Source organism: Microtus oregoni, unplaced genomic scaffold (genome assembly GCF_018167655.1).
Source record: "Microtus oregoni isolate MIOR12 unplaced genomic scaffold, Mior012 000001F_ref0000356, whole genome shotgun sequence".
NCBI classification, from domain to species: Eukaryota; Metazoa; Chordata; class Mammalia; order Rodentia; family Cricetidae; genus Microtus; species Microtus oregoni.
The window spans coordinates 66,529,524-66,555,012 of NW_024543060.1; the positions used below are offsets into that span (position 1 = coordinate 66,529,524).

The 25,489-nt window shown below is 40.6% G+C and overlaps 1 pseudogene; it reads right to left on the minus strand.

Moving 5' to 3' along the window:
- Positions 1-473: 473 nt before the first annotated feature.
- On the minus strand, positions 474-11,391 carry LOC121463920 (annotated as a pseudogene).
- Positions 11,392-25,489: the final 14,098 nt, after the last annotated feature.

The window sequence follows — 25,489 nt, forward strand, 5'->3', positions numbered from 1 at the left end:
CGTGAATGTGGAGGGAAGACATCCATACACGTAGAACAAAATGCAAAAAAAAAAAAAAAAAAAATCTGTAGCTTTTGAAGCCAAAAACAAAGAATTCTAAAATAAACTATGATGTTTCTCATGCCTCAAAAATGCTGGAACAACACACAGGGATCTGTCTGTCACTGTAGCAATGTCTTCATGTCTGCATGACTGGAGGATGTCATGTTGTAGGAATAACTGTGTCAAGGGTCTATTAGGGACAAAGGACCTTGGTCTGTTTACTTTTGAATATTACACCAGCAATATTCAGCGGGTTGCATGTAGATGGGAGTGTAGGCACAGGATATGTGTAGATGAGGATGTAGCCAATGGCTATGTGTAGGTTAGCATGTAGGTTCTGGCTAAATGTAGGTGAGTATGTATGCCGTATTAAGAATACCTAGTTGATTTTTCCACCCAGAGACCACATATAAGAGTAAGCACACACAAGATTTGCATCAAAAAATCATTTAATGGTATTTGAAGTTTTTCACAATGCACTTAGATTTGCTGATCCAAGCTCATCCATCTCAGAGTTAGTTAATATGCACGAAGCTACATGAAGAAAGTCAAGGGCTAACACAGTCACCCATCTCTCTGGAATACCTCATGATCAGCATGTGAGGATTCTCCTAAGGATTAAAGCAGCCTGACTATGACCTAAGAATTTGTATTTTAAGTGGTATAAATGGGACCGTTCTCTACTTTTTGAAAAGGTCACACATTTCATGACAGCAAGTTTCTAAGCTGAGGCTGTCTCAGTTCTACGCACTCTGAGTTCTGTTCCCTTAAAACCAAACGTGCCCCACACAGCGGTGTTCTAACTGACTACGTGCTGGAGTTACACACAAGGCCTTGCAGCTCATGCAGCCGCCATTTTACCCAATATCGAATTATCTCCTTAAGAATTTGTTGTCTGTGTATTCAACAATGGAGATTAATTATGATGGAACGTAATGTAAATGATATCATAGGTGAAGAATTTACAGATGTGTATGATGATAAAGTGTTTGACCAGTGTGACCAGCATCTGCTCCATTAGCTAACCAAAGAATGGAGGTTTTCCTTAAAGCAATGAGCACATAAGGTAGCAGTCAGCCACTTAGGAAATAGGCTCCATTTTTCTGCTGTTCCTGGTTTAACCTGATTGTTTGAAGGGGAAACCAAGAAAGTGTGACCTTTCCCATAACTACTTCTAGAGCGAGAAAGAGAGAGGATGAGCTGAAGTGGAAACGCACAGCGGTTAGACTCCACAGTCCTTGACGTACTTGGAGAGATCTTGGTTTTGACAGTGGGTTCTCCATGCCACCCTGTGGAGAAAATGAGACAGGGGAGAAATGGTTAAACTCCTCTCCTCTGTCACACACCTACTCTAACCTTGGGGAGAAACAGTGTACCCGTGACACTAATGGTGATTGTTTCTGGGCCAGGATCTAGTGTGAAACACAGCTACAGCTGCAGGCAGAAACGGCTACTGAAGATGGAGCTGTGTCTGCAGGGCAGTTTATTCCTCCTGAACCTGAGCAGAGCACAGGATGATCAATGTCATTGTGATGTCTCAGGAACAGAACAGTAAGTAGCTCACTCTATGGAGGGTTAAGAAGAGAGTATTCATGTATATAGGATTCTCAGAATTCAGAGAAATCCCCTAAAACTAATGATGTAGAGACAGGTCCCAGCAGTGCCTGCAGTGCTCAGAATGACACTTGGGCCTCATTAAGGCTCACTGCCTAGATCAACAGAACCCACAGTTTCCCCTTCCCAAGTTCCCACATACCATGCTTTAACGCCTTGTGGGTCCCTCACAACCCGCTTTGCACACGTGATGGCTTGAGTGATGTCATCCTGGAGCAAAACTGAAAGACAGGGGTGGGGAATGACAAGGACGGTTAGAGAACCCATTTAGTTCAGATCCAGGCAGCTTTCTTCTGTGACACTGAGCAGTGAATACAAAAAAATGACATCACAGCTGTCCATTCATATGTGATTATTGGAGAGAGTCCCTCTTGTTTCCATCCACTTGACATGGTATAAGCCATTTTATTTCTCATTTCTCAAGACCCTGGGTGATGGAATAGACTTGAAAGTAGAGTGGTCTTAGAATTCCATCACTGATAAAAAGTAGAGAACATATTGAAGTAATGAAGAGTTACTGGAGGTTGTATGACTGTCAGCTACCATAAGAGAAGTTCCTCTTCCTTTACACACTGGAAATTAGAACATGCTAATAACAGTCACCTGGGTCTACCATTGGAAAATTCATCCTAAGAAAACAGATACTGCACAGATGACTCAGTGACTAAGAGCCTCTTCCAGATGACTTAATTCCCAGCAGCCACATGGTGGCTCTTTAGTGTCTGTAATGCTTGTTCCCCAAGATAGAAAACCTCTTCTGACTTCCACAGGAACCAGGCACACAAGTGACACACAGTCCTATATGCAGGCAAAGCACCCACACACATAAAGATATGAATGAAAACAATGCATAAGCCTTGTGTGAATAAACCTCTTCCCAGCAATTTATAACCAGTAAAATAAATGGAGTCAGGTGCTCTTAGACTCAAGACCTGAGGCTATCAAGATAACTCAGACTAAAGACACTGGTTGAGCCCCAGGATCTTGAGTTCTACTCCCAGCAACCATATGGAGGCTCATAACCATCTATAATAAGATCCTCAGACATCTTTTGGAATGCAGGTAGAACACTGTAACTATAATAAATAAACAATTTTTAAAAAAAAGTTTCTATACTTGTGTGGTGTTTTCAATGTAGAGAATATTGCTATTGAAACTTTATTCTCTTTTTAAAATGAGAATTCAGGTCAATATTTGTTACCATGAACATCTCTCGAAGCTATGCAAGTATAATTTGTGTAAAAATAGGAAATCTTTACATGTTTCTATGTGAGTACATATCTATGTTATATATCTCTACATTAACCTACAGAATAGATGTATAATCTAGAAGAGTATTTTCCAGAGGTTTCCAGGTATATGAACTCTCTAAGCAGTCAAACCAGGAGTAATATTCCTCAACCCCCGTAGATACTAATCCCTTTCAATGACTGTAGATGAGTCTACAAAACACTTTTGCAGATAGGCTAAGGAGATGACAAAAATATTCCACCATCTGTTCTCTTGAAAATTTTTTTAACAACAAAATTTAGCAGAGTAGGAATTAATAGTTCACTGTTTAGTCCCTGGCTAAAATGTACCAAGTCTTGGGTTCACTTCCCACACTGGAAAAATAGAACGACATTGGCTGATTAAATTCATGCACAGAAATTGCATATTACTTCCACCATGGTATGAATTCAAGTTCTTCCATCCCAAGCCTCCATCCTGATATTAACCCTGTGTGCCCCATTTCTTGTTGATAAGATGTTTCTTCTTAAATACTTAAATCTATGTTATTTTATTTGATGAGATCCTAGGAGTGAATTGTTTGAATATGCAAACTAAAGCTTTAAAACTTAATTTGAAATTAGTAATTTGCTCTAAGATCTCTCAACATGAAGAGCACATCAATACATACCAAAGAAGCCAGTTGGACAAAATGTCAGGACTCCATAGTACCCTGTCATATGAGCTTTATTATAGTAATATCTTCATTTCTATATGCTACAAATCCTTATAATAAAATCCATTAGGTAAAAAGGGCCATACAACAATATCTATAACTAGTCATAAATAAACTGTTAGAATGGAAATCTTCAGAACAAAACACCAATAAGGCCACTTACAATTATTTGTTGCATATATATATATATATATATATATATATATATATCCCAGAAACATTCATGTTATAAAATAACAATGTTGCAAATATTTACTTTTATTAATTTTAATTGTGTGAATGAGTAAGTGTATGTGAGTATAGGTTTAATCAAACGTCAAGTTTTAATGATAACAACTATTTATTTTTAAATTTTCTACTACTTTAACATGTGTGTCTCTGGTGGTATGTGCACCCGTAAAAATGTACATGTGTCTATTATAATGTAGAATTCAGAGGACAGGTACAGGACCTGTTCCTTAGAAGCAGTCCCCATTGTTTCTGAGATAAGGTCTGCCATTGGAACTGGCTTACAGATTAGGTTATGCTGGTTGGCAAGTGAGGTCCATGGATCTGCCTGTCTCAGACTCTGCTGGCCTGGTCTTACAAATGCATGAAAGTCAGAAAAAAAAAATAATGATTATCTTGAAATTTGCGGACAAACGGGTGGATCTGGAAAACATAATATTGAGTGATGTAACCAAGACCCAGAAAGACAAATATATATACTTACTCATATAAAGTATGAGTAAAGCACAAAAAAAAAAAAAACAACCTACAATTCACAACCCCAGAGAACCTAGACAATAGGGAGGACCCTAAAAGAGACTTACGTGTATCTAACAAGAAGTAGAAAAAGACAAGATCTGCTGAGTAAATTGGGAGCATTAGAATAATTGGAGAGGTGAAAGAGAGGGGGGAGAGGGAGGGACAGATTGGAGAAAATTAATAGCTCAATAAAATCTATTAAAAATGAAAATACAATGATTTTATTGCAAAACAAAAACAAATGCATTTCAACAAATTTTTATGTGGAGGCTGAGGGTAAAACCTTGATTTATGGGACTCCTGTCTGAGCTGTCTTCCCAGGCAGTATTTGGTTTGTAATTCAGGGATTTTGAGGTGGAACCCAGGCCCTCTGATTGGTAGGCAGGGCATTCTATCAGCACACTATGCTCTAAGTCTACTGTCTCCCTTGGCTAATTTCAATGTGAATGACAATGACTTTCTAGCAGTCTAGACAGTCTGCCCAGGTTCCTGGTGTTTGCGTCAGTGCTGTCTCCTGCACAGAATCTCTGCTCTTGCACCTAGGGCAGGTGAGCTGTTTGCTCTCTGAACTAATCCTGCCATGTCTTACCGCTGCAGGATATCCCACAGGCGTTCACTGCATTCGGGGTTTTGCCATCATTGCACCAGTATTTGCTATTGATCTGAAATATCCCGTAGTCGGTGCTTTGGCCTCCAGGGTTGTAGTTTGTAGCCTTTGTGTTAAAGTTGCTCTCGTGTTGAGCCAAACAGACCCCTAGAAAGAAAAGAATATTCATCAGTAAGCGGCGACACCAAATGATTTACACTGGATACCAAATTAGCTTCTTCTCTTGCTGTGTTTTACAAGTGATCTATTTATAACTACAAACATATGAATAAAATATAAAATATGATACTACAAGTTCAGATCAGGTCTGGCTGTGTTCCTCAGGGAAGTCTCTGGTCTCAATGATCCTCCTGCCTCTGCCTTTCAAGTAGGTAGAACTGCTGTCCTTGCCAGCCAGTGAAAAATTTCAAGTGCTCCAAACCGAATCTAGTTGAAGACAAATCGATTTACACTGAGAATAAACAGGATAAGGTCCTTTCAAAATATTTGATTATATGAAACAGACACAGTGGTACACAATTATATTCCCAGCAGTGGTTAGGTAGAGGCTGCTGACTCTATATGGATTTGAGACAGCCTGGTTTACATAGCGAGTTCTAGGCCAAACAGTGCTATAGAATGAAACCAGTCCCCCTGCTTCCGAAAGTAAATAGCCATTTCTTCCACTGTTTCTCCCTCTCCATCTATTCTCAAAATGCCTCTGCCATAAATAGATTATAAAGCATAATTAGGCGAATTTGATACATTAATATCAAATTACATATGCTAATAGAAGATTTCCTATGAGAAAACTAAGGATTTCCAAAAATAATGCTCTAATAACCAAAATGAATTTGCATGTTAAATTAGAATTCTTTTTCTTTCTCTGTGGCACTAAGTATCCTAGATTTGCACAGAACATGCAATCTCCTGTCTCAGCATCCCATTGCTTGAATTCCGTGAGTATGTAGCCTCACAAATGGTTGATGAGAATATTGAAAGCAATTAGAATAGAAAAGGCTATTCTGCAATCCAATCAAAGTCATACCTCCATCAATCTACCCATACATCTACCCAACCATGTATCCAATCATTCATCCATCCACCCGTCCATTCATTCATCAAATCTTCCATTTGTCCACCCCTTCATCCACACGTGCATCTCTTAGATCACTTGTTCACAGACAATTAGTTATTGAGTAGTATATCTACTCTAATCTAATCTACAAACCACACTAGTTATAATGTGATCATGGGAGTAAGCCACGAACAAGTTTTCTTCATCCATGTCCTCCACTGTGTAGGATGAAAGGCCATCTCAGAGTGAAGAAGCACACTAAATCATTGCATCCACAGTGTCCGACATCATTTCAGCAGCCTCTAGGGGAAATCGGACCCCTCTGTTCAGCAGAGGAAGTTCAAAAAGCTTGAAAACATTTCTCTAAAACTCTCCATACCATAGTGAAAGACATGAAGACAAATGCCAGTCACTCCAGCTCTGAGTCCTCCCTTGTATTCTCAGCCTCCTGTGGACTTTCGAGTCTGAAGCAACCTGAAAACCCGGTGACGCTCTAAGAGCACCTCAGGTTCTATTGCCTTAGCCTGGCACAGATGCCCCCTCCCGTGCTCTCCTCACCCCAGTGTCTGTGATGATAAAGACAAATGCTGGTGTTTTCCATCAAACCAACAACAACAACAAAAAAAGAATTTATATCTTTTTTTTTAATTCTTTTTTTTTCCATTTTTTTTATTGAGAAAAGGAGAAAAAAAAAAACAAGTTTCCACTTCCTCCCAGCCTCCCATTTCCCTCCCCCTCCTCCCACCCTTCTCCCCCTCCTCCCACCCTTCTCCTCCTCCCCCCACACCTCTCCCCCTCCCTCTCCAGTCCAAAGAGCAGTCAGGGTTCCCTGCCCTGTGGTAAGTCCTAGGTCCTCCCCTCTCCGTCCATTTCTAGGAAGGTGAACATCCAAACTGGCTAGGCTCCCACAAAGCCAGCACATTACGTAGGTTCAAAACCCCGTGCCATTGTCCTTGGCTTCTCATCAGCCCTCATTGTTCGCCTTGCTCAGAGAGTCCAGTTTTATCCCATGCTTTTTCAGTCACAGTCCAGCTGCCCTTGGTGAGCTCCCAATAGATCAGCTCCACAGTCTCAGTGGGTGGGTGCACCCCTCGTGGTCCCGACTTCTTTGCTCATGTTCTCCCTCCTTCTGCTCCTCATTGGGACCTTGGGAACTCTTATATCTTAAGCACTATAAATGGGTTAGCTCTAAGAAAATACTTTTTCGAAATGTCACACACTTCACGACAACAAGTTTCTGAGCGGAGGCAGTCTCTGTCCTACACACTCGGAGTTCTGTTCCCTTAAAAACCACACAGGCCGCACACTGTGGCGCTAGCTGTCCGGGTGCTGGGTCCACACACAAGGCCTTGGAGCTCACACAGCTGTCATTTTACCCAAAATCAACTTGTCTCCTTAAATATTGGTTGTCCTTGTATCCGACAAGGGAGAGATGAGATTAATTCCGATGAGATTTACTGTAAATGACTTTATAGGTGAAGAACTGATGCAGAGAGATGTGTGTGATGATCTAAGTGTTAGAGTCTGTCACCAGCATCAACTGCATTGCTAACCGAAAAATGGAGGTTTTGCTTAAAACAATGAATACATTAGTCAGAATTATGCCTCTTAGGAATATGTCTTCATTTTTCTCCAGTTTCTGTTTAAAGCCTGCTTGTTTAAAGAGGATACCAAGGAACTGTGACCTTTCCTCTAACATCTAGACAGATGCAGAAAGAGCTGGAGTGGAAACACACAATGGTTACACATCACAGTTCTGAACACATGGGCTGAGACCTAAGTTTTGACAATGGATTCCTCATGCCGCCCTATGGAAGAGCGTGAGACAGGAGAAAATGGTTAAAATTGTATCCTCTGCCACACACATACTCCAACATTTGGGGAAATATAACATTTTCACTTATGGTGATTGGGTTGTATTCCAAGATCTAGCGTGAAACCCACTTAAAGCTGCACCCAGAAAGTGCTGGTAAAGTATGTCTACATGGCAGTTTGAGCCTCTCCAAACCCTTAGCAGAACACAGGACGCTCAATGTCAGTGTGACATCACGTGCACTGTACAGTTAACTGATCTACAGGTAGTCTGGAGGGCTGACAAGGGAAGTAGTCATGTACTGGTTTCTCAGAAATTGGAGAAATTCCCTAAAACTAATGATGTAGATAAAGGCCCCAGCTGTGTCTGCAGGGCTCAGACTGACACTTGGGCCTCATTAAGGCTCACTGCATAGATTAACAGAACCCACAGTTTCCCCATCCAAGTTCCTACATACCATGATTTAACGCCTTGTGGATCTTCACAACCCTCTTTGCACAGTCCATGGCTTCAGTGATGTCATCCTGGAGCAAAGCGGAGAGACAGGAGTGAGGAATGACCAGGACTGCTTTAGAACCCATTTTCAGTTCAGGCTCAGAGAGCTTTCTTCTGTGACACTGAGCAATACATGCAAGAAATTATTTTCCGAGTGTCCGTGTATCTGTGGTTATGGATAGATTGTGATTGAAGACATATCCTCTTGATCCTATCCACATGACACGGTATACGTCATTTAATTCCGCATTTATGAAGTCCCCGGGGGCTGGGATATACCGGAGTGGTAGAGTGTTCTTAGGATCCCAGCAAAGAACACATTGTAGAAATGAGGAGGCCCTGGAGGTGGTGGCACTGTCAGCTACCATGAAAGAAGTTCCTCTTTCTTCTCACACTTGGAAACTGAACATACTGGAACTGCCACCTGGGACTGCCATGGAAATTCATCCGAAAGAAAACAGCCACCAGACAGTGATGGTGAACATCTTGAATCCCAGCACTTGGGAGGCAGAGGCAGGTGGATCTCTGCGATTCGAGGCCAGCCTTGGATATGAGTGAGTTCGAGGATATACTTCAAAGAGAAAAAGAAAGCCTGTCAAAATAAAAAAAAAAACATAAAAGAGAAAGAAAGACAGGCAGGAAGGAAGGAAGTAAAAGAAGAGAGAAAAGAAAGAAAAAATAAAGGAAAAAAGTAAGAAAAAAAGAAGAAAAGAAAGAAATTAAGAGGGGAATGAAAAACAGGGCCTGGACAGATGGCCCAGTATCTAAAAGCACTGGCTGCTCTTACACAGTACCCTCAGGCAGCTCTAACTGTCTATAACTCCAGTTCTAGGAGATGGAAGCCTGGCTTCCACAGGTGTCAGGCACACAAGCAGTACACAGTCCTATATGCAGGCAAAACACCCACACACATAAAGATAAAAATACTTCAGGAAAACAATGCACAACTTTTATTTGTGTGTGAATAAAACTCTTCCTAGCAATTTATAGCCAGTAAAAGGAAAGGATCCAGGTTCTCTAAGACTCAAGACTTAAGTGTAGTGTTTTCAGCATACAGAACACTCCTACTACAAGTTTAATTCTTCAAAATAGAATTCAGGTCAGTAGTTGCTACTATGGATGGAGTTTTGAGTAATGACCATCTTGTGAAGCTGGGCAAGTATAATTTAATTTGTGTGTAATTGTAAAATTCTTACATGTTTCATTGTGAGTACATATTGCATGACATAGCTCTACATAAGCCTACAGCATAGATTTCACTCTAGAGGAGTGTTTTACACGGGTTTCCAGTCACATCGCCTCTCTGAGCACCTAGTCAGAAGTGATATTCCTCTTTGCTTCTAGTTTCTAATAAGTATCCATGACTGTAGATGAGTGTACAAAATGTTTCACGATTTCTCTCTCTCTTTTTTAACAACAATTTTAACAGAGTAGGAATTAATAGTCCACTATTTAGAGCACTTGACTCAAATGTCACAAGTCTTGGGTTCAATTCCCACATTGAAAAATAGAACAGCATTGAATAATTACATTCATACACTAAAAGTTATATGTTACCTCTATCATGGCATGAGTTCAAGTTCTACCATCTAAGTCCTCAATCCTTATAAACCTTGTTTGATTCTCATTAAAAATAAGTTTTATCTTAAATACATAAATTTATGTTAATTTGGATCACATATGTTTGTCCACAAATTAGATTGTTTGAACATGTGAGCTAAAGAGTTTAAAAACAAAAATGATATTAGTGATTCACTCTAAAATCTCTCAATACAAAGAGTACATCAATACATACACATAGAAGCCAGTTGGACAAATGCCATTGACTCAGTGGTAATATCTTTATTTGCATAAGTTAGAAATCATTTTAATTAAATTCATGGTGTGGGAGGACCTTCTGAATATGTGTTGTTTTTATGGATTAATAAATAAAGAAACTGCCTTGGCCTGTTGATAGGGCAGAGTAGAACAAGGCAGGGAGAGCTATACTGAATGCTGGGAGAAGAAGGCAGAGTCAGAGAGAAGCCATGGAGCCCTACCAGAGACAGATACCAGAACTTTGCCTGGTAAGCCACAGCCTTGTGACAATGCACAGATTAACGGGGATGGGCTAAATTAATATGTAAGAGCTAGCCAATAAGAAAGTAGAGCTAACAGGCCAAGCAGTGATTTACTTAATACAGTTTCTGTGTGGTTAGTTCGGGTCTGAGCTGCCTGGAAGCCAGACACAAACAAGCAGCCTCTTCCTACACCCTCCCATCTAACCACCCATGAATCCACACACACAAATCTCTGCTCACTCATTAGTAGACAATCAGTTATGAGTCTTAACTGCCTTAATGCATCTGAAAAGCTCACTAATTACAATGACATGGAGGGAGTAAGCCACGAACAACTTTTTGTCATCCCTATCTTCTACTGTGCAGAATGAAAAGCTGTCCCAAAGTGAAGAAGTGTACCAAATAATTTCATCCTAAGGTTCAGGATACCTCATTTCAACAGCAATAAGGGAAAAATGGGATCCATCAGCCCCACATAGCAAGTTAAAACATTTGAATAAATTTTTCTCAAAAGGTCAATGATAAGAGAAATGAAGATAGATACCATACACTCAGGCTCTCAGGACTCAAATTCTGAATACCTGAGTCCTCCCATGTGAACTATTTTCTCAGCACCCTGTGGACTATTGAATATGAAGCAATTGGAAAACCTAGTGACACTCCCACAGCACCTCGGGCCCTACTGTCTTAGCCTGGCACAGATGTCCCTTCATGCCCTCTCCCCATTATCTTGATATGGTGGAAAAGACAATGCTGATGTTTTTAATCAAATTAAGTCAAACACACAAAAATCCTAAATGCTTATTGACCGAAGCTCCTTCTCTGCTCACTCATGGCTTCCTTGTATGTGTTGTATCTGGATGGGTCAAAATTTACAGTTTGCTAGGCTTATTCCCTTATAAGCATCAATTTGATTTCTTTTCAGAGTTCTTGAAAACTCACAAGGTTCATAGACCTTGGCATGGACAGTGACAGAGAGCAAGAGGAAATCAGGGTGAGGAGAGCCTACATGTTGCCCAGGAATCAACTCACCAGCTGCCCAGAACACCCAGGTCCCAGCATTTAAGTGTCTTTAAACCCCTTTCATCTGCAAGTGGTTTGGGAGCTCTACTTTTGGAGGTTTGTGCAAAGCAGGAAGTTCTTATTGATCCAAAATGTAAAAGTATTTTTTATTTTCACTTAATGTTTGAACAGAGAACTTCTGGTCTATAGAGAATGATGAAATGATACCATTTAAAGTCTTGGCTCATAAAGTACCAGGCGATAACACTCCTTGAATTCAGGGAGCCCATATTATCTTATCTTCAATGTGACCAACATGAAAAAGTGTTTAGGTTTTACAGCTAAAAATAAGGTGTGACCATAAACCAACAGCCTCTTAAAATTTAATTGTTTTGTCTTTATTTATCATGTTCTATAGTCTTTTTCACTTCAAATTATCTTACATAGACCTTCCCACAACACGAGTTTCTTAGTATTTACCATCATATGTTATTGTTTTGCTTAGGCAGTTTCCTTTTCTAGACTCTTTCATAGTATTATAAATTTTTGTACTGTTGGAAACTAGTGGTTTGGGTTCTTTCTGAGACAATGTCTTACCGTGCACTCCTGGCTGGTCTGGAAATTTCTATGTATAGTAGGGTGTACTTGAACTCTTCTGCCTCCTGAGTGCTAGGGTAAAGACAGGTGCCACCAATCTCAGCAACCAGATGTTTTCCTTTTAAGTTATTTCTTTAAGTCCTTTTCTAGCCTAAGCAAAGTAATAGAAGATTAATATACTAGCTCTCATTTGATATAAAAAAGCAGTAACTTAGCCGGGCGGTGGTGGCACACGCCTTTAATCCCAGCACTCGGGAGGCAGAGGCAGGTGGATCTCTGTGAGTTCTAGGCCAGCCTGGTCTACAAGAACTAGTGCCAGGACAGACTCCAAAGCTACAGAGAAACCCTGTCTCGAAAAACTAAAGAAAAAAAAGCAGTAACTTAAAAAGCCTGTGAGCTTTCTGGTCTACTCCCAGAGTAACAGTTCAAACCAGTGCTCTGTATCAATGCTTTTCTATCATATTTCTTTGGCCCACCAGTCCCCAAATAATGACACAGAGACCTATTATTAATCATGATAACTTGGCCTTTAACCTAGGCTTGTTCACAACTTGCTCTCACAGTTTAAATTAACCTGTTTGTTAGTCTACATTCTGCTGTGTGGCTCTTTACCACTCCTCTGTAGGTCCATCTCCCTCCAAGCTTTGATGGCTTCTCCTCCCATGACAGATGCTAACCTCAAGTTTTTCTCTCTGCCCATAAATCCTACTCTTCTCTCCTGCCTAGCTACTGGCCATTTAGCTCTTTAATTAAGCCAAGCAGATGCCCTAGGCAAGTGAGGCAAAACACAGACACATCTTTAATTAGTGTAAACAATATTCCTAATCAGTTGTGGGCCAAATTGGGATTTTTCTTTATTCATCTTCATAGCTCAGTGAAGCAGAGTCACATGAAAGTTATGGCAGTGAGGAGAGTTATCTCCTCCCTAGGGAAAGGACTTGGTCCTGACACAAAGATGGAAACAGTGATGAACTGGCATCCCTTGTGTCCTAACGAGGTGACTTCAGGAAAACATTCAGCAGGCTCACTACCCAGGCAGTGTGAGGAAATAACTGAGGGCCTTCCATATCAGAGCTGGGCCCTCGTTGTTTTTGATGGCATTCAAGACCAACCCAATAGTCAAGAAACCCAGGTACTACCACTACCGTTTTGGACTGCACCCATGTTGTGGTTTAAAAGGAAATGGACCCCCAAATGAGTATCACTATTGGGAGGTGTGGCATTCTTGGAGGAAATGTGTCGCTTTTGGAGTGGACTTTGAAGGTCCCCCATGCTCAAGTTGCTCTCAGTGGTACACTCTACTTTCTATTGCCTGCATATCAAGATGCAGACAGCACCATGTCTGCTGGCATGCTGCCATGCTCACTGCCATGATGGTAACGGACTGAACAACTGAAAATGTACCCCCCCACCACCAAAACAAATGTTTTTCCTTCATGAGAGTTGCCATGGTCATGGTGTCTCTTCACAGCCATTGAAACACTGACTAAGGCAACCCATAAATCAATATTTTTAAGTATAAATAAATCTAATGTAAACAACTTTCCTATCTTTCACACAGGGCCTTGTCTTCCTCTCTCCCAACTCATTTAGATGTTAAAGCATAGAAGTCACTAGGAAGCAATGGGACTTTAAAAATGAAATGGACCCAAACAAACACATCCAACCAAGTGTTGCCTTCAGAAGTCATCAGCTCATGAACCTGTGCACATTCCTTAATACAACGCAACCAGAACTACACAGCAGCAGAGCCAGAATAACCTTAGGAAGGAAACTCCAAAGTCATACAAAATTCCAACTTTATTGTCAACTCTATTTCCACTAAACGAAGTTCCACTCTCTTTCGCCTTAGATAGTGCCAGGTTTGTCTCCAATTTTGAGCTGCTATTCAAAAATCAAGAACAATGCTACTTTTATTGTCAGAATAATTTTGGTTCTTTTATATGTACTGACATGTTTGGGGAATTCAAAATGACAGAAACCAGATAAAAATCACTAGCTGTCATATGATATTTTTTTAAATAATGTTACTTGCAGTTAGCTGCTGTGGAATGTATTAGAAGGGTGAATGCAAAAAAAATGATATTTTGAGAAACAATTGATTTTTCCTAACTATTGTACTCAAGGCCAATAAATATTTGTTGAATAAAAAAAAAAGATGATCACTATCTCCTCTGTGCCTGTCCTAAACCAGTGTTCCAGGACACACAGCTATTATTTATACACCTTTGTGCACTCTGTTGACTAAATTGATTTTTCATTACAAACATGTGAACAGTTATGAACTTGTGCTCTCTTGTAGGTTGAATTGGTAAATATTTACTCAGCATCCATAGGCAAGCCACTATCAATAATCCAGAGTGACTACCTCAAAGGCCAGTAGAGATTCCAATCTCAAAAGTTACTTTTTCTGGTGCAGGATTTTAGAGGCAGTGACAATATTTAGTTATAATTTTTGTTTCATTTGAAGTAGTCAGCAAGCGACTTAAAAATACAACAGCAAGCAGACATGATTGGGGATAGAGATTCCACTCTCCTATTGTAGAAGATACACATTATGACATTTTTGTTGGTTGTTTAGAGATCCCAGAAAGTTTTGTTGTATTATAATGGAAGAGAATGCACAAGGTGCTCATAATTAATACTTTATTAATCTTCTTTGCAAAGATAAAGGAAATTATGATGAGCATTGTGGGCTTTAGACTTCTGAAAAAAGAAGTTGACTATGGGTCTGCCAGATATTTGACTGTGCCCTCGCTGAAAACCTGTTTCAAAGGCCAAGGCTTTGTCACAATGCATGATAGTGTATAAAATACACTTGGAATCTGTGTTTGAAGAAGTGCCCTGGACACAAGGCTACAACTTTCTCAATTCATCTAAAAATACAGGGAAAAGGCAGTAACAATGAAGAAGCAAAAAAGATGTAACCCATATATGAAGAACAGAAATTTGAGTTTTGGGGAAACAATCCCCAAGAGTCCACTGAAGGAGAGATCAAGGAAAGACAGTCTGGGTCTCACCCTCCAACGAGGAAAATAGTAAGAGAAAACACTGCGTGGCAGCCCACAGACACCAGGACAGATTAGAAGGTTGCCAAAGAAGTCATTTCAATGCTTCACTCTTCTTTTCCAAGAGGGAGACACTCCAGAGGAAGAGTGGAACAATCAACTCTTTGGAGAGGATGAACTGGACACTCAGGATTTGAGACTCAAGGCTCAGTAGATGGTCTGGGATGTATCTCCGCGGTAGAGTGCATTCTAGCACAGGTAGATCCCCAGCTGCTGGAGTGTGACCCTCTCTTCCAGGCAGAAAATGATCATCATCTTGGTGTAGAGAGATCACCTGCTGGCCTTGGTAATGAACAGAGTCAACTAGTAAAGAATAGGCAGGCAATGATAATAGGATGTCAACACTTCTAGTAGGTAGAGGAAGAGAGAATCCATGATCCTCATCATGGACTCCAGCTATTACACCTTTCTGCCTTTTCCCAACTGCTAGTGATTCTGGGTCATTATTGAATATACTATACGTTAGCTGGGAGGAAAACTCCATGATGAACTTCCATGCTGTGGCCATTCATGATGGGTGGGAAGTCAGTGATGCAGGTAGCTGTTTCTCTTATTTCTGACTCTTTAAGAAATATCTCCTTTATGTTCTGTACCTAAACCCACTACACTCCTTGCCTCCCTGAACTGAACTTTGGTGAATTGTAACTTTGATCTATTGTTGGTGTCCTATATGAACACGTGGACTTTTGTTCTTATCCTTTAAAAAAGTTATAGAAACACCAGTCCAGGGACAGAGTGGTTATAATCAGAGTTATAATGTCATAATACAAATTGTTTGATAAAATAAAATCCTGCATTCTGAGCCATAAGCCAGGACCCATTTCTACCAACCCCATCGAAGCAACTTGAGTTCCCCCAGACATAACTACCTCCAGGGAGGACTCGATATGGTTTCTGTCTGTGGCAATCATCTCAAGAAGGAGAAAAGACATTTTTATCCTAATACTCATGATTACCTTTGAAGCAGTCAGTTCTACTCATTTGCCTCTGAGGTCTCTGATTTTCCAGTCACTTAGTCTTTAGGGCTGTATAAAACCAACCAAAAATCACCACACACTATCCAAAATTACTATGAAAGACAGGTCAAAGCAATCATTTAGAAAGATTAATTCAGAAAAAAAGATGCTCAGGAAATACAATAAAACATGACCCATAATGTGTATCTTATAGACAAAAGAAGAAAATCACATGCATGGAACAAGTTGTCTGAAAAAGCATGGGATAAAACCGGACTTGCTGAACATAGTGGACAATGAGGACTACTGAGAACTCAAGAACAATGGTAATGGGTTTTTGATCCTACTGCACGTACTGGCTTTGGGGGAGCCTAGGCAGTTTGGATGCTCACCTTACTAGACCTGGATGGAGGTGAGTGGTCCTTGGACTTCCCACAGGTCAGGGAACCCTGATTGCTCTTTGGGCTGATGAGGGAGGGGGACTTGATCGGGGGAGGGGGAGGGAAATGGGAGGCGGTGGCGGGGAGGAGGCAGAAATCTTTAATAAATAAATAAATTAAAAAAATAAAATTTTTATAGAGAGAAAATATAAATTATATTATAAAAGAAAAATGCAATTGCATTAGGAACATTTACTATGAGTGCTAAAGCATGTTCTACAACCCACGTCTACATGAGGCCCAGGGCAAGGACAAGAATCTTCCTGAAGGGGACATAGCTGTTGGGTAAAGAGAGCACACATTGCTCTATCTCAGAGGTCAAGAAGCTCAGGGGAGGAACCTACCGCTTCTGGATGTTGACCTCAGCTTCAGCTATAACCACTGAATGTCTGCCTCAGGCAGAGACTGGACTTGCTCTGAGGTCTCCCCTCCTTGTTGGTTTTAGTATTTTTGGAGTTTGGTTTGTTTGTTTGTTTTTTGACTGTAGTTTCTTGAGACACTTGTAAATTCCTGTACAGGAAATGTAGTTAGTTTTTGTTTTTGTTTTGAATTCAGAAAGAGAATTACCACCTTTGCACTTGATAAGCATTGTGGCTCAGAACAAGATGACAAATTAGAAAAAGAAGGTGAAATTTCCATTTACGATTAACAAGCTTACTCCCACTCACATAGTCAAAATAGATTTCGTTCTTCTGATTTGAATGAGAATGAAAACGGGGAGTGAGATGATCCCTGGGAATCCAAGGCATTGTACTCCTTTCTTTTTCTTTTTCTTCTGAACCATCTTTCTGGTTTCTGCAGTTCAGAACCCTTTGGAACTGTGAGGGCATCTTCGGAGGTCTGTTTGCAATTATCCTCTAGAATGAGTCGTATTAAACTAGAATCCATAGGGCCACTCTCTGAGCTTGTATCTGAAAGATTGCTTTCCCTTTTGTATTAATATGAAAATGGCAAGAGAAGTTGCATAAAATTGCAAATTTCTAACTGTTTTGTCCCTAAACACACAGACCGTCTTAAGCAGCTGCTTTTTGCCTCCTGGGTCAGGGGACTTCTTGTGAGTGCAAGCAGGAGGTCTTAACCCTAACCCAGAAATGGTATTTTGGCAGTCCCTGTAATGCCTGAGTTGCTAGCCCAGAATTTGGGTGTGTGAAAGTCAAAACCAGTGTATTTGGTTTGAAGATTAATGATCAATTTCTGGCCTCCAAATAACCAATGTCTCTGAGTTGAAAGTCCTACTCAGTGAAAATTAGGTAAAAGAAGGCAGCAAATTTCCTTCCAAAGTCTCCAGACACAATCCCATCTCTGGACATCACCTTCAAAGCTATAGACCTCAGTTGGCCTTTTTATCAGGAAACAGTTTAACACTGACAGAAATGACAGCTCAGTATATTCCAGAGGCCTGAGTAAACAGTGCTATTTCTACCACACTGCCACCATTGTGCCAGTTTCTAACAAACAAAACAAACAGAGCCCAACTAAAGGTTACCGTGTTCAAAGCCGTGAATGATGCCACAGCCTAAGCAGCAAGAACCTAGTTGGCCTCTGCTGTGCATTTGCCCCAGGCACATGAGAGAATTCTCTGCTCCTGGTACTGCCTGCACTCATCCTCCCTGGGGCTGTCCTTCTGCTGTTTCCTTCTTCCTTTTGTTCTGTTCCACCTGGTCTATTTATATTACTTAAAACATGATTCTAACCTCTTGTGTCAGTCTGTAAGCCTGGAGAGAATGTTCCCAACTGATCATGAGGTATTCGGGACTAAGTAGTGACTGTGCTAGCCCTTCACTTTCTTAACGTAGCTTCATGCCTTTAACTAACTCTGAGTTGAGTCAGATGTATGGGCAAAGAAAGGGCGTTGCGAAAACTATAAATAACCATTAAATGGTTTCATTGCAGAACTCATCTTTGTATACTCTCACATGCTCTCTCTGGGGAAATGTTTATATATTGGAAAAATCTACATGGCACTCTTAATAGGACCTGCATGCTCACCAGAGCTTAACCCATACCTATATCACCTACACATAAGCAAGTTCTATGTCCTCACCTACACGTGTCGACTGCCTGTCCCCTCATCTACACGTATCCCGCTGAATATTTCTGGGGTAATATTCAAAAGCAAGCTAACCAATATACCTTGTTCCTAATAAGCCCTTGAGAAAGTTATTTCCACAGTATGAAATCCTCGTGTAGACATGAAGACATTGCTACACAAGGCTAGAGTGACAGCCATTCCCTGTGTGTTGTTCTAGCGTTTGCTGCGGTCACTTCCTTTCTATCTGTCCCTCTCCCTCTCTGTATCTATGATGGATTTCTGAGGCACTTTAAAGTGCATTAGAAACATGATATTTTAGATTTAAATTCATTATTTTCGACTTTAAAGCTACAAAGTTTTGTTTTTTCCCCCATTTATTTCATGTGTATGGATGTTTTAACTCCACATGTGTGCACCACACGCATGAGTGCCCTAAAATTCTTGAAGAGGACACCAGATCCCCTGGAACTTGATACCCAGAAGGGTGCAAACTATGCTGTATTCGGAATGGAACCTGGGACCTCTGGAAGAGCAGACATCTTACGTGCGTCCCTACCAAATGCTTTCTCAGTAATTTTCTCTCGGCCTAAAAGAATAAAGTAGGCTAATTCGGAACAGATGCTGTGACCGTCCTTCTGCTCCCTCACTCCTGTCTTTCAGCTCAGTGCACATGACAGCACTGGCACCATCGCCTGTACAGAATGTTGTGAGGGACCCACAAGTCATGGTTTATATTTTATGAACGAAAAATTGATATCTGTTGCAGATACATGGAATATATCACTTCATCCTTGAACAAACTGTGCCAACTGACTGAGGGTCTTACTCTTTTATATTGTCCTTGTTTTAAGCATATCCAAGGCATTTAATATCCAGTCAATTCATAAGAATATCGTGGTCTAACTCCAGACCCTGTTGTATTGTGATGAAATGTTTTCCCAAAGCATTTGAAGTGTCTGTGTGTTCTAAAGCTGATGGGAAGGGTGATATGAGATGCTACCTTTTAAAAAAACATGACTGTGAGAGCCATAAATTCTCAGGAGAAGTGGCTTCCTGTTCAAGATTGGGTCTGTTAGGATTTTCTTCTGGTGAGGGAGGGGTGTGTGAGACCCCACCTTTCCCAGAAGGGCTATCAGCAGAAAATGGTGGCTGGGCAGAAAGGGAAAAGGGTAGCCTTCCTCAGTGGTGTAGCCACTGGTAATTGCCCTTGCTCAGGTGAGTAATACTCACCCATGTTAGTGCAACAACCTAGGCCGTGCGCACACATTCACAAAGAGGCCAAGGTTGACACTCAGTGTCTTTCTCAGTTGCTCTCCACATTACACTTTGAGGCAGGGTCTCTCACTAAACAAGGAGCTCATCATTTTGAATCGTCCACTGGCCAGCTTACTATAGGAATTCCCTGTCTCCACACCCCATGTGGGTGGCTTTCAGGCTGAGCACCATGCCACACAGCATTGTACATGGGTTCTGGGTAATAACCTTTGATCCTCCATGTTTGCACAGAAAGAAGTATCCGCTGAGCCATCAGCCCAGTCCCAATTTTGAACTGAGAAGGCAGAGGGACACAGGGTCTCGGGCAGCAGATTTCAAACTGGATACTTACCCAAAGATAACCTTGAACCTTCTGGTCCTCCTGCTTCTATGTCTTGAATATCGAAATTATAGGCTTGCAGCACCATTCCTAGGTTTATGGGGGTTTAGAAGGCATTCCAATGCTTTGTGCTCACTAGGTAAATATTCTACTGCCCCAAACCCCAGTTAAATATTCATTAATATTTACTGATTATCTCTAGGGTAAGAGTCTAAATCCTACCGTAGTTCAGGTCTTCAGTTTGCGGTGCAGTTTCCTCCAACTGCATTTTCTCCCCAGACTCCTGCATTGCCTTACACGTCTTCCTCAACATCTTCTCGCTGCTGCACCTCACTGCACGAAGTTCTGTTCCCATCCTGCTCCACTCCCACAACGTTGTAAAATTGTGTCATTGTTTGGTTGCTGGAGGTCTAAGGAAATATGACAAAAAGACTTGATACACACAGCTCTATATTAAGCTGTTCACGGTGTGGACAGAAAGTTCACAGGGCTTTAAAGTCACTGTTTTATATCAAATGATGACCAATGTATCGGTTTTTTATTCCTTTGCTTATGCTCAGAAAGGACTTAAATAAGTAATTTAAAAAAAGAAAAAAAATACCTTGTTGCTGTGCATGGTAGCACATATGTTTAACCCCAGCACTCAGGAGGCAGAACAGTTCAAGTACACTCTACTCAATAACAATTTACAAACCAGTCGGGGTTGCACAGTGAGGCCTTCTCACAGAAAAAAAACCCAATACACTGGTTTGTCACAATATAAAATTTATAATACTATCAAGAAAGTCTACAAAAGGAAACGAATTAAACAAAGATATATAATGATAAATACTAAGAAATCATTTATGTGGGCAGGTCTATGTGAAATAGTTTGAAGTGAAAGACACAATACAAATGGTAAATACACAGAAAACAATTAAATTTTAAAAGACGTATGATTTATAGTCACGCCTTATTTTAAGCAGTAAAGCATAACTGCTTTTCTCTTTATATTGATCATATTCAAGATAAAATAATATGGGCTTCCTGTTTAGGAGGATTGCAATCTGGTTCTCTGTGAGCCAAGTCTTTACACAGTCTCATTTCATCATTGTCTATAGGACAGAACATCTCTGTTCAAACACTGGGAGAAAATAAAAATGATTTTCAAGTTTATGGATCAATAAGAATTTCCTGCTTTGTACAAAGTTCACAGGGAAGATCCCCCAAACCACTAGAGGATGAAGGGAGTTAAAAGATGCTTAAATACTGGTGTTGGTTTGCTCTGGGCAGCTGTGGAGTTGATTCCCAGGCAAAATGAAGGCTCTCCTAGCCCTAGGGTTCCTCTTGCTTTCTGTTACTGTTCAGGCCAAGGTCTATAAATGCTGCACATTAGTCAAAATTGTGAAACAAAATGGATTGGATGGCTACAAAACAGCCTGGCAGACTGTAAGTCTCTTAGAATAGCAACCCCTACAGAACAGGTGTAAGAAAGCAATGAGTGAGCAGAGCAGGTGTGGATGAATGGATGGACATTCATTCATTGGATTCATTCATTGATTGGATGAATGAATGGATGGGCGTATGTATAAATGTTTGGATGGATGTGTGGGTAGATGTATGGGTGAACTGATGAACGTATATGACTGGATTGCAGAATAGCTTTTCCAATTCTAATGGTCTTGCTTTCAATATCCTCACCAGCCATTTGTGGTGCTACACACTCATGGAATTCAAGCAATGGGACGCTGAGGCAGGAGATTGCATATTCAATCTCCTGTAAAAGTAGGATACTTAGTGCCACAGAGAAGATAAAAAAAAAGGTTTTAGAGAATGATATGTGGGGAACTTGGGAAGGGGAAACTGTGGGTTCTGTTGTTCTATGCAGTGAGCCTTAATGAGGCCCAAGTGTCATTCTGAGCACTGCAGGCACTGCTGGGACCTTTGTCTACATCATTAGTTTTAGGGGATTTCTCTGAATTCTGAGAATCCCGTACATGAATCCTTCCTTCTCAACCTTCCATAGTATTTGTAGAATCAGCTAACTGTTCCGTGCAGGAGACATCACATTGACATTGATCATCCTGTGCTCTGCTCAGGTTCAGGAGGAATAAACTGCCCTGCAGATACAGCTCCATCTTCAGTAGCCGTTTCTGCCTGCAGCTGTAGCTGTGTTTCACACTAGATCCTGGCCCAGAAACAATCACCATTAGTGTCACGGGTACACTGTTTCTCCCCAAGGTTAGAGTAAGTGTGTGACAGAGGAGAGGCGTTTAACCATTTCTCCCCTGTCTCATTTTCTCCACAGGGTGGCATGGAAAACCCACTGTCAAAACCAAGATCTCTCCAAGTACGTCAAGGACTGTGGAGTCTAACCGCTGTGCGTTTCCACTTCAGCTCATCCTCTCTCTTTCTCGCTCTAGAAGTAGTTATGGGAAAGGTCACACTTTCTTGGTTTTCCCTTCAAACAATCAGGGTAAACCAGAAACAGGAGCATAATGGAGCCTGTTTCCTAAGTGGCTGACTGCTAACTTATGTGCTCATTGTTTAAAGCAAATTTAACAGATTAGGAATTAATAATCAACTGTTTCGAGCACTTGACTAAAATGTCACAAGTCTTGGATTCAATTCCCACACTGGAAAAACAAACCAGCATTGAATAATTATATTCATACACTAAAAATGACATATTGCTTCCATCACGGCATAAGTTCAAGTTCTACCATTCAAGGCCTCCATCCTGATTAATCTTGTTTGATTCTTGTTAAAAATAAGTTTCATCTTAAATACATAAATCTATGTTATTTTGGATCACATAACGTCTTTGAACTTGTAAACTAAAGAGTTTAAAAACAAAAATGATATTAGTTATTCACTCTAAAATCTCTCAATACAAAGAGTACATCAATACGTATACATAGAAGCCAGTTGGTCAATTGCCATTGACTCAGTGGTAATATCTTTATTTGCATAAGTCAGAAATCCTTTTAATAAAATTCATTCCATAAAAAACCTACAACAATATCCGCAATTACCCCAAGTAAACAGTTAGAATGGAAATCTTTAGGAGAAAACCCCAGAAGGCCATGTACAATTAATTGGTAAATATGCCAAAAACTTTCTTTTATTATAAAATGACAACTTGTTACAAATATCCTTTTTTATTAATTTTAATTATGTATCTGTGTATGGAGTGCATTTGAGTATAGGTTAAAAAATACTCCCACCAGGTTTTAATGATACCAGTTCTTTAATTTTTAATTATCTATTAATTTGACATGTGTGTCTTGGTGTGGTGGTATATGCAGCAGTGAACCTGTCCATGTGTGTGTATGTATCCAGAAGTATGGGGATAGCCCAAGGAGCTGTTCCCTGGAAGCTGTCTGCATTGTTTCTGAGACAGTGTCTGCCATTGGAACTGGCTTACAGATTAGATTGTGCTGGTTGACCAGTGAGCCCCATGGATCTGCCTGTCTCTGACTCCCCAGTGATGGTCTTAAAAATGCATACCCCCAAACTCAATTTTTATGTGGGTGCTGAGGGTCACACCTTGGCTTAGGGGACTCTGTCAGATATTTGACTATGCTCCTCAGTGAAAACCTGCTTCAAAGGCCAAAGCTTTCACAATACGTGAAAGTGTATAGAATACACTTGGAATCTGTGTCTGAAGAAGTGCCCTGGACACAAGGCTCCAGCTTTCTCAATTTATCTGAAAGTACATGGAAAAGGCAGGAACGAAGAAGAAGCATAGGAGATGTAACCCATACATGAAGAACAGGAGTTTGAGATGTGGGGAAACAATCCCCAAGGGTCCATCGAAGGAGAGATGAAGGAAAGACAGTCTGGGTTTCACCCTCCAATGTGGAAAACACTAAGTGAAAACACTGCGTGGCAGCCCACAGATACCAGGACAGATTAGAAGGTTGTCAAAGAAGTCATTTCAATGCTTCACTCTTCTTTCCCAGAGGAATTATGGCACAATCAACTCTTTGGAGAGGATGAACTAGACACTCTGGATCTGAGACTCAAGGCTCAGTAGATGGTCTGGGATGTATCTCTGCGGTAGAGTGCATTCTAGCACAGGTAGATCCCCAGCTGCTGGAGTGTGACGCTCTCTTCCAGGCAGAAAATGATCATCATCTTGGTGTAGAGAGATCACCTGTTGGCCTTGGCAATGAGCAGAGTCAACTAGTAAAGAATAGGCAGGCAATGATAATAGGATGTCAACACTTCTAGTAGGTAGAGGAAGAGAGAATCCATGATCCTCATCATGGACTCCAGCTATTATACCCTTCTCCCTTTTCCCAACTGCTAGTGATTCTTGGTCATTATTGAATATACTATATGTTAGCTGGGAGGGAAAACTCCATAATGAACTTCCATGCTGTGGCCATTCATGATTGGTGGGAAGTCAGTGATGCAGGTAGCTGTTTCTCTTATTTCTGACTCTTTAAGAAATATCTCCTTTATGTTCTGTACCTAAACCCACTACACTCCTTGCCTCCCTGAACTGAACTTTGGTGAATTGTAACTTTGATCTATTGTTGGTGTCCTATGTGAACACGTGGACTTTTGTTCTTATCCTTTAAAAAAGTTATAGAAACACCAGTCCAGGGACAGAGTGGTTATAATCAGAGTTATAATGTCATATGCAAATTGTTTGATAAAATAAAATCCTGCATTCTGAGCCATAAGCCAGGACCCATTTCTATAAGCTGCATTGGAACAACTTGAGTTCCCCCAGACATAACTGCCTCCAGGTAGGACTCAATATGATTTCTGTCTGTGGCAATCATCTCAAGAAGGAGAAAAGACATTTTTATCCTAATACTCATGATTACCTTTGAAACGGCCAGTTCTACTCATTTGCCTTTGAGGTCTCTGATTTTCCAGTTAGTCACTTAGTGTTTAGGGCTGTATAAAACCAACCAAAAATCACCACACACTATCCAAAATTACTATGAAAGACAGGTCAAAGCAATCATTTAGAAAGATTAATTCAGAAAAAAAGATGCTCAGGAAATAAAAAAAAATGACCCATAATGTGTATCTTATAGACAAAAGAAAAAAATCACACGCATAGAACAAGTTTTTTTTAAAAAAAATATTTATTTATTTATTTATACAATATTCTGTCTGTGTGTATGTCTGCAGGCCAGAAGAGGGCACCAGACCCCATTACAGATGGTTGTGAGCCACCATGTGGTTGCTGGGAATTGAACTCAGGACCTTTGGAAGAGCAGGCCATGCTCTTAACTACTGAGCCATCTCTCCAGCCCCTGCATAGAATAAGTTTGATGCTAAATTTCTTTCTTTCTTACTTTTCTTCTTTTTTGCCCATAACGTAAGTAATTTATTGTATCTTCAGAACACTATAATATAGACTCCTGTCGCAGAAAAGGGTCTTTCGGGCGGGAAACTGTCATCCAAATGCGTGCTGC